Source organism: Rutidosis leptorrhynchoides, chromosome 2 (genome assembly GCF_046630445.1).
Source record: "Rutidosis leptorrhynchoides isolate AG116_Rl617_1_P2 chromosome 2, CSIRO_AGI_Rlap_v1, whole genome shotgun sequence".
Taxonomy (NCBI): Eukaryota; Viridiplantae; Streptophyta; class Magnoliopsida; order Asterales; family Asteraceae; genus Rutidosis; species Rutidosis leptorrhynchoides.
Window position 1 is genome coordinate 179437930 of NC_092334.1, and position 11610 is coordinate 179449539.

Here is an 11610-nt window from a genome sequence, read left to right on the forward strand (position 1 = left end):
TAAACGAATATCACTTGGAATTAGAACAATTGCAACTAAAAGCTTGTCTTTCTTGAAGGATAATGCTATGAAATATATGTTCATTTTTAGCATTATCACCTTTCCACCAACCGAATTCACCCCTTGACACCGAAGCACTTACCGGCGAACCACTCTGAAACACCATCTTCACTCTCATTTCCTGAATATCTCACCACGATTATATTCTATCTGAAATTCTAAACCTTATTCATCCGCCCGTTCTGATTGACAATCATCCCGAAATAATAGAAGAAGTCAACGAGCTTCGCGCTCGAGTAGCGACTTTGGAAAATATGGTGCAAAACGTACCAGCTTCAGCAACATCACCGGCACCAACAGTACCACCAACATCAACACCAATACCACCAACAACCCAAGTTTCAACATCACATGCCTCAATATCTCATTCTGTATCTCGAGCATAATCATCGTTCTACGTATCGTTCTATCTATTTTATCTTAGTTCTACATGGTGATTATGTAATCTCTAATGTTTAAGAGATTATATATTCTAGTTCTAACGAAAAATCAAATGAGGTCAATATCCTATTGACTCATTAAATCCATGATTACATCTGAAGAAAATATATATGTATATATATTTTCATAAAGATTGTAATTGAAAAATTATTTTTTTGTACAAACTATTAATGATGAGAATATTTTAACGGGTAGGTAATACCAGAGAAATATTTAGATTTCACATTAATAAGTTACACTGTACATTCTTCCAATCTGATTCAAGAGTCATTTACTATCCTATTTACATCCACAGATATACGTATCCGTTCACCGCAGAATAACTATTTTCATTCAATTTCATACTTGGATTTTGACCTATCAGAATTCAACAAGTGGTATAATAAAGAAAATATTGTACAAAATAAAATTGATTAGAAACAAACAAATTAACTATGAGAAATTCTATTAAGAATCCACGCTAACAAAATCCTAGCTAACTGTTCCTAGGTAACTGTTAATTCCTCATTACATTTATTTATCGCAATTTATTTATTGTAATTTTAATTCTCGCAATTTTATTTATCGTCATTTAATTTCCGTTATTTATTTTATGCACTTTAAATATCGTCCGATAAATCGGGACACATATACAATGTTTTGACATATCATATTAACGTCATCTATATATATTATTTGGAATAACCGTAAGTCACTCTATATCATGGTAATGCTCGAGTTAGCATATAAAGGGTCGAGGATGATTTTAAAATAATATATATACTTTGAGTTGTGATCGAGTCTGAGACATGTGTGACAACCCGGAAATTTCCGATCAAATTTAAACTTAATCTTTATATGTTTCCGACACGATAAGCAAATTTTGTAATGTTGAAATCTCAAAACTTTAAACTGTGTTCATTCATTTAACTTCGACCAAGTTTCGACGATTCATGAACCATTATATAAATGGATATGATTATATATATATATATATATATATATATATATATATATATATATATATATATATATATATATATATATATGTATATATATATATATATACATATATATATATACATATATATATAAATATATATATATATACATATATATATATATAGGTATATATTATAACTTGAAAATATTAACAAAGTATTAAACGTATAATACTTTACATGAACGTATTTGTTTCAATATGTTTATCGGTGGCATTAGAAGATAATATCAGATGATTGAATTATCAGATACATTGAATTATGATTACGAGTCTCTGTTGAGAGGTCTACGTTGATTTGAGAAATCGTTCACTTTTAACGATATTCGGAATATTTGGTAAAGAGATTTACGAGTAAGAACAAATGTGTCAATTAACGGGAACTAGACTAGGGTTAGTGGGGATTCTTAATTCATACTTTAAAATAATTTCCTTGTGACTCTGGATAAGTTAACTCATTTAACTTTCATAAAATTTAAATCGTGTAGAGTAAATTATTGAGTTAATGGTTGCTGACAAGATAAACCCATTTGACAAGTTACATTAAGATGATTTCATATGTTTATTTATTCATTGGACTTTATATGTAATTTTACTTTCCTATAACGTTTTATGAATTAACAATGTCCATTTATTACAACCTTTAAATTAAGTTCTAATATAATTAGCTTTGAAAAACTAAAATTTATAATATTTATTTAATTTTGTTTAAACTTATGAAAACGATTTCAATAAAAGAGTTATTAAAACCTATTGTTTATAAAGGTAAATTATTTTATAGAATTAAAAGAATTATATATATATATATATATATATATATATATATATATATATATATATATATATATTGATTTCAAAAACGTAAACGTGATACCACATAATATTTTTTTATTCTATTATCTAAATGATTATAAATGAAAGTTGAAATATAATTACTTTTAGAAAACTAAACGAATATTCAGAAGTTATATTTCGAAACGAATATATATTTTACAAAGTAATAAGATATAGTAATAAAACGTTTTGTTTTAAAATAATATACTTGGGTAAACAACGAAACACTGATTTGTAGAAGCAAATGACCACAACACTCAAATGAATAAGTTACATTTCAATTAGTATAATTATTGGTGAAATAAGTCTAATTATTGATAAAGGTACGTGTCGCGAAACATAAAGTACCAGTTATCTAAGCGTACGAAAATGCGTTCGAAAAACCGGAACTGGTACGTAAGTCGAGTGTCAACGTACAATTCATCGGTGCTAAAATTACAAATCAACTATGCACGAGAATATAATATAATATTTAATTAATTCTAAAGATTAAATATATTATATATTAAATAATATATATATTTATACATTACACTAAATCTAAAGTGTCGGTAGCCCAATTATTTGCGAATGTGAGCTGTATGCAGTGCTCATGCGATCGCATGAGTACACTCTCACATCCTCATGCGATCGCATGAGGGGTAGGTGAGGATCAGATTGCATAAAACGCTCGATTTCAGTTCGGATCAATTCACAAATCTCATATCTCTCCATCTCTCTATATGTAATGTATTTATATTATTATTATTATTATTATTATTATTATTATTATTATTATTATTATTATTATTATTATTATTATTATTATTATTATTATTATTATTATTATTATTATTATTATTATTATTATTCATTATATTATTATTATTACGAGTATTAGTATTATCATTATTAGTATTTTATACATAAAATACTACGACGAAGTTATGAGCATGTTATTTCAAAACGAGTCTTATGAGCGGGATAGGGCTAAGGAAATTATGGGTTATTTCTTTGGAGGTTATGGGTATGATTCGGGGGTATGATCATGAGGTCAATCTAGTGTTTATCAACTCCATTGCATTTTCGTACTTTCCTGCAATATTGAATCTCAATATTGATACGTGGGCACTCATAACTTAACTTTTATATATTATTAGTGTATCCCTGACTAGTGCTCGAGTATATAGGATTATTCATGCTTGTACGTTTGATATTGTCATTAGATAGGTTATGTTGAATCCTGAATTAGATACATATGCTACTAAGATAAGATATATGATATGCATGTCGTTTGAAAGCTAGTGAAAAATTAAGAACTTTTCATTTAGAACTCATGTGATTTCGATGAACGGATTAAAAGTTATAGTCAACTGAATTATTATTAATTTTAGTATTATTATTGTTAAAATGATTATTATTACTATCGTCGTTGTTATCGTCGTTATTATTATTATTTAAAAATTATTATTATTATCATTATCATTATCGTTATCAATATAAATATTATCATTAAAAATAGTTATTGTTATTATTAATATTATCGTAATTATAACTAAGTTGTTGTTATTATTATTATTATTATTATTATTATTATTATTATTATTATTATTATTATTATTATTATGATTATTATTATTAGTTTTAGTTTTATCATTATAGTGATTATTAGTAGTATCATCAGTATCATTATCATTAAAACTAATATTAGTATCATTTAATTATTATTATTGTTATTATTATTATTATAAATGCGATATAAAAGAGTACTAAAAGCTATTAAACGAATCAATTAGGAAAATAATGAGTATGAGTATCATGATAAAATAAAATATTGTAACTATTGATTTAGATAAAAATATCATTTTAATTATTTCACTATTATTATTATTAAAAGTATTATTAATATTAAAACTATCATTTTTGCTAAATTTATTATTTTTAATAGAAATATCATTGTTATTATAAAATATCATTGTTATTATTGTTTTAGTATTATTATTAATAAAAATTATCATTTTATCATAATATCATTTTTAGTAAATATAAATATTGATATTTTTATTAATAGAATAATAATAATTATTATTACAAAATAATACAACTTTTATTTATTATTATTATCAATATTATTTTATCAAATAAATATGTGTTACAAAGATATTTTTACCACACGTAATATAATTACATTAATAACACATACCGTTATATTTTTATGATATTAAATAAACTTAATAAATTTTATTACTTAAGAAATATAAGAGTATATTTCTATATATAAAAATTTATACAAATTTTTATTAATAAATGATTTATATTATTTACTTAAATAAAATTCGATAAATATATTTAAATATATATAACAACTATTTAAGTTATATAATAAACATGTATAGGTTTTGTGAATCATTTTGGGTCAAATTGAGTTTTGTTGACTTTTGCATATCGATCTCGAGCATTAGGATTGTGGTACACTATGACTTGACCTAAATTGTTAGACAGATATTGATCATTATATAAATATATATATACTTAATATAGGTTAGTGAATCCGAGGCCAACCTTGCACTTGTTCAAGTGCCGTCATATGCATTATTGCTACGAAATACAGTTTTGTGAGTTTCGTTACTCCCTTTTTATATATTTTTGGGACTGAGAATACATGCGCTGTTTTTATTAATGTTTTACGAAATAGACACAAGTGATCAAAACTACATTCTATGGTTGGATTATCGAAATTGAATATCACCCCTTTTAAGCTTGGTAACCTAATAACTAGGAAACGGGTATGGCCCCTAATTGACGCGAATCCTAAAGATAGATCTATGGACCTTGACAAGTTCCATCCGGGGTATGGATGCTTTAGTACTTCGAGATTATTATTATTATATAGACGAGAGGTTCTGTTTGGGGATATTCTATGCATTAAAGTTAAGTCGGTTATCAAGCGTTCACCATATGAATGATTTTTAATTCGCGGGTTATGCGTATTATTTTGTACTCGGGTTACGTGTACAATTAAATATATGAAATCTTGTGGTCTATTAAAATGATGGAAATGAATGTTTACGATAAACTAATGAACTCACCAACCTTTTAGTTGACACATGAAAACATGTTTATTCTCAGGTTTGAAAGAAATCTTCCGCTGTGCATTTGCTCATTTAGAGATATTACTTGGAGTCATTCATGACATATTTCAAAAGACGTTGCATTCGAGTCATTGAGTTCAACAAGATTACTATTAAGCCATTTATAGTTTGGATATATTATGAAAGGGTATGCATGCCTGTCAACTTTCGATGTAATGAAAGTTTGTCTTTTAAAACGAATGCAATGTTTGTAAAATGTATCATATAGAGGTCAAATACCTCGCAATGTAATCATATGTAATTGTATTCGTTCTTATGGATTAGGACGGGTCTTTACATGTGGTATCAGAGCGGTGGTCTTAGCGAACCAGGTCTGCATTAGTGTGTCTAACTGATAGTCGTTAGGATGCATTAGCGAGTCTGGACTTTGACCTTAGTTGCATGTTAAAAAGTTTTGTTTATCATATCTTGTCGGAAACTATGCTTATCATTCTTAGTCTAGACACGTCTTGCAGCATTGATTGCATGAATAGTGTATAGACAAAATTCATATATTAGCGTATCTGCTAAAACATATCTTATCGTATCTATTACTGTAAACTTTGCCTAACATATTCCGTAAATTCCTCCGTAATCTACGAAATCTTTTGATCTATATATATAGATATTCTATGTAATTAGAATACCACTCGCTAGCCGGAAAATCATTTCGTATCGAAAAATTCTTTATCAAATCGTACAAAATAGAATTCGTCATCAGTTCAAGTCCCTCGGATTCCGAAATGGAATCCCACTCAAGCTCCGAAAGCAGAGTGACCAGAATGGATCAACCAATCACCCATCATCTATTATTGATGAATTGGGGATGGGTTCGTAGCCTCCTCAATCATTGGATACAAGAAGAAGATGATCCCTTCCATTCACCACATTGTCCTCCTAGCGAAGAACCTGAAGCACTTACCGGCAAACCTGTCCGAAACACCATTTTCTCTCTCATTTCCAGAGTATCTCGTCACTATTATATAGTACATCAAATTCTAGATTTTATTTATCCGCTCGTCCGAACCAACAATCACCCCGGTGTAATAGAAGAAGTCAACGAGCTTCGCGTTCGGGTTGTGGCTTTGGAGAATACGGTACAAATGTTACAAACACCAACAGCAGCACCAGCAGCATAACCAGTACCACCATCAACAACACCAACAGTACCACCATCAACAACATCCACATCCCACACCTCAACATTATAATCTGTTCCACGAGCATCGACGTCATAAGCCCTATAGATACCAAGGAGTACCAACAACAATAACCGATGAAGTATTAATCTATAACTTCGTGGGAGAAACATTCTACGGCAATTATGTAATCTCCAAAGTCTTAGAGATTATCTATTCTAACCCTAACCATAAATCAGATGAGTAAACCAAAATGATAGGAGGAAGAGTAAAAACCCTGGCAAGAATGGTGCGTGATTTACAAACTAGACTTGTTTTACCAACAGCATCAATAGTACCGTCAGCATCATCAGCACTAGCAGCACCTATAACAGCACAAGTTCTGCCAGTTCAAGAATCCCCGTGGACATCATTACAAATCAACAACAAGTATGTCATATCAACGAGTTATGAAGTATTAACTCTTTTCCACTGAAGGATTTATATGTATATCTTATATATATATAAATTTTTTAAACCATAATAAAACTTTCCGTACTAAGCTATTATGTGTGAATCTTAACTACTCGGTTAATTCATATTACTAATATGCGATGAGGTACGTCCTTCGTCAGCAACTTAACCATCATTAACTACAATCCCTATTTTAATTCAGTGATTTCCAATTCATAATAAATCAAGTTTATTATTCAAATATATGTTTGATTTTACACTTTCATCATCAATGTACTCGAAACTTTTCCGATAACATCATTCGTACCTTGCGAAATTCACTAGAATTCCACGAACACCAAACATCACGCAAAGTATTAATTCATAATTTCAATTATATTGAAGAAATACTTATGTAATTTCTAAAGTTTTAGGGATTACTCAATTCTAGTTTCAACCCGTAAAATAAATGAGTTTAATTTATTATTAACTCATTAAATCTATGTTGCAACAGAAGAAAATATACATATATATATTTTCATAAAGACTGTAATAAAAATTCTTTTGTACAAACTATTAATTGTGAAATTTTTTTTAACGGGTAGGTAATACCCGAAAGATATATAAATTCAGAATTAATATGTTACATTCTTCGAATCTGATTCAGCAATCATCAACTATACTCACTATTTTCTCAACAATATAAATTCTTTTATAAAAATCAAAACAACCATACTCATTCAAATTCAATTACATATGCTGATTCTGAAATCGCAGAATTCAATATCGAAATATAACCAGTATCATCACTCTTAGATTCCTATATCTTTAAAAGCTATATTTTGACTTCAAAACTGTGCTAGAACATCATGTGTATATTAACGATTACAATATGTGTTCAAACCCTCCGAAATTCCTGAAGACACTTCAAACAATGAACAATCGAGATGATGATCCAACCACATGTTACCCACAGTTATGTACCTGAAAAACCCTCGAAACCAAAGTCATAATTTAACATGTATCCGTGTCAGGCCCTTTGGAATTTACTAGATAAAATGAGTTTTCAATTCCTTTCTAAAGTAGTCAGTTTTGTCACAGCTCCAGCAAGTCAACTTCGACTTTTCAGTCGAAACAGCCTTATTATAACCTTGATATATACGTTGCCCTTTCGCTATACTTGGGAACCGTTTATGTTCCACCACATTAGCGATAAATTTACCAACAACTTCATTGATCTTTGACCTTCCGAGAAATCATTATATATTTATCAAAACTCATCCGCACATTGTAACAAGAATTGTCATGCCAATTATTGAGAATCAGCAATCAGTCTTTTGAAATCTCGCAGCATTGTCTACATCAACAGTATGTATACATATAACGTCTACCTCCAAGACTTACATACTTCGAATGTGAAGTTTTTGAAAAACACCCTGAACTTCGAACTAGTTCTCGAAATGCTGACGAAGCAGCAAAAATTATAAACGACCTTAACAGTAAAAAGTTTGATGATAACGATTAGTGTGTTAGCAAAGCTCAGAAAAAGTGAAGAGTTGGTACTGGAAAACGGATTGACCAAACTATGAAGGAGGCTGTGGACAAATCACAAGGACAAAATCTACCTTCAAAGAATCCAAATGATTCAGTGTCTGCTGAAGTCGTTAATGAATACCTTGCTCCTAACTCTAAAATCCTTGAGGATAATATTCTTCATCACTCTCTGATATTAGAAATTTTAAGATATCATCGTATCTTTCATTATAAATATCCTCCATATTTATGAAGATATTCCCATAATTATTCTTATCTGAAATCATTTACCTCTTCGCGCTATCTGTGTTACATCATAAAAGAAATTATTTTAGTTTCTAAATTCTGAAACTTTCGAGTTTAAAATAGGAATATTTTTGAAGTAGTGTTGGGAACTGAAGCATGAGTTAGTATAATATAATGACACTTGATCAACGTGATTATATTATAGTAATTCATGCTGAGTTTCTAAATGGAATGCGATGATTCACATATCATAACGTCATCATGTGCCATGTTACACGACTCTTGTATTTTATTTAACCTCTAAAAATATCAAGAAAATATTTCTTGATGATTCGGTCTTTTCCAGGATATTCTGATAATTTGACAAATCAAGATCGCGCCATCACGATTTCCTACTTAGAACATTAACTATGTTCATTTCGAAATTATATCTACAAATTCTGGACCATTACATGTGGCGCTTAATGGCAATAAGAGAAAACGAAAGAATGAAGTTCTGAAGTGTAAATGGGGGTATAAATCGCAGCAAATAGGAGAGAACATTAACTGTGGATGACAATGATTATAGGAAACAGAAGCATGGACTTCGAAAAATAAGGATAGATATAAATCCCGACAATAACATATAATTTACATACCGTGTATATCAATACGTATTGCAACGTAAAGACACGGAAATATTAATAACACTATAACCCCAAGATAATAGTAGAAGTAAACAAAATCCTCCGGTGGTAGATGAAAGAGAAGAATGTCAGATATGAAGGTTAGGAGTATATTAAGGATTAGAACGGGATGGAGCATATTGATGAATGCTTTAAAGTATGAGTTGAGGGAGAAAGAATAGAAGGTGTGAGTTGTAAGAAAACGAAGGAGGTGGATTTATAGTGAAATATCCGACAGAGAAATCAAGATGGAATATCGCATTAAATCAAAGAGGATCATAATTTTCTTAATCGTCGAAGAATCAAATCCTATATAGATTACAAAGATTTCCTTTAATTCGGAGATCAACTGTGATGATGTCAAAAGATAAGGCAAATCTCTACTTTCTCATTTCACTCTTTTGCGATAGCTTCACTTATAATCTTCGCGTAATCAAATTGTTTTATCCATATTACTCAATAAAGATAAAACTCTATTTACCGACCCATATTCATCATGAAAACATTTTTATGGTTAGTTATGACGACCACGATCAAATTTCGGGAAGAAATTTCTTTAACGGGTAGGTACTGTGACAACCCAGAAATTTCCGATCAAATTTAAACTTAATCTTTATATGTTTTCGACACGATAAGCAAAGTTTGTAATGTTGAAATCTCAAAACTTTGAACTGTGTTCATTCATTTAACCTCGACCAAGTTTCGACGATTCACAAACCATTATATAAATGGATATGATTATATATATATATATATATATATATATATATATATATATATATATATATATATATATATATATATATATATATATTATAACTTGAAAATATTAACAAAGTATTAAACGTATAATACTTTACATGAACGTATTTGTTTCAGTATGTTTATCGGTGGAATTAGAAGATAATATCAGATGATTGAATTATCAGATACATTGAATTATGATTACGAGTCACTGTTGAGAGGTCCACGTTGATTTGAGAAATTGTTCACTTTTAACGATATTCGGAATAATTGGTAAAGTGATTTACGAATAAGAACAAATGTGTCAATTAACGGGAACTAGACTAGGGTTAGTGGGGATTCTTAATTCATACTTTACAATAATTTCCTTGTGACTCTGGATAAGTTAACTCATTTAACTTTCAAAAAATTTAAATCATGTAGAGTAAATTATTGAGTTAATGGTTGCCGACAAGATAAACCCATTTGACAAGTTCCATTAAGATGATTTCATATGTTTATTTATTCATTGGACTTTATATGTAAGTTTACTTTCCTATAACGTTTTATGAATTAACAATGTCCATTTATTACAACCTTTAAATTAATTTCTAATATAATTAGCTTTGAAAAACTAAAATTTATAATATTTATTAAATTTTGTTTAAACTTATGAAAACGATTTCAATAACAGAGTTATTAAAACCTATTGTTTATAAAGGTAAATTGTTTTGTAGAATTAAAAGAATTTAACTAAAGCTTTATATATATATATATATATATATATATATATATATATATATATATATATATATATATATATATATATATATATTTATATATTGTTTTCAAAAACGTAAACATGATACCACATAATATTTTTTTATTCCATTATCTAAATGATTATAAATGAAAGTTGAAATATAATTACTTTTGAAAAACTAAACGAATATTCAGAAGTTATATTTTGAAACGAATATTTATTTTACAAAGTAATAAGATATAGTAATAAAACGTTTTGTTTTAAAATAATATACTTGGGTAAACAACGAAACACTGATTTATAGAAGCAAATAACCACAACACTCAAATGAATAAGTTACATTTCAATTAGTATAATTATTGGTGAAATAAGTCTAATTATTGATAAGGGTACGTGTCGCGAAACGTAAAGTACCAGTTATCTAAGCGTACGAAAATGCGTTCGAAAAACTGGAACCGGTACGTAAGTCGAGTGTCAACGTATAATTCATCAGTGCTAAAATTATAAATCAACTATGCACGAGAATATAATATAATATTTAATTAATTCTAAAGATTAAATATATTATATATTAAATAATATATATATTTATACATTACACTAAATCTAAAGTGTCGGTAGCCCAATTATTTGCGAATGTGAGCTGTATGCAGTGCTCATGCGATCGCATGAGTACACTCTCACA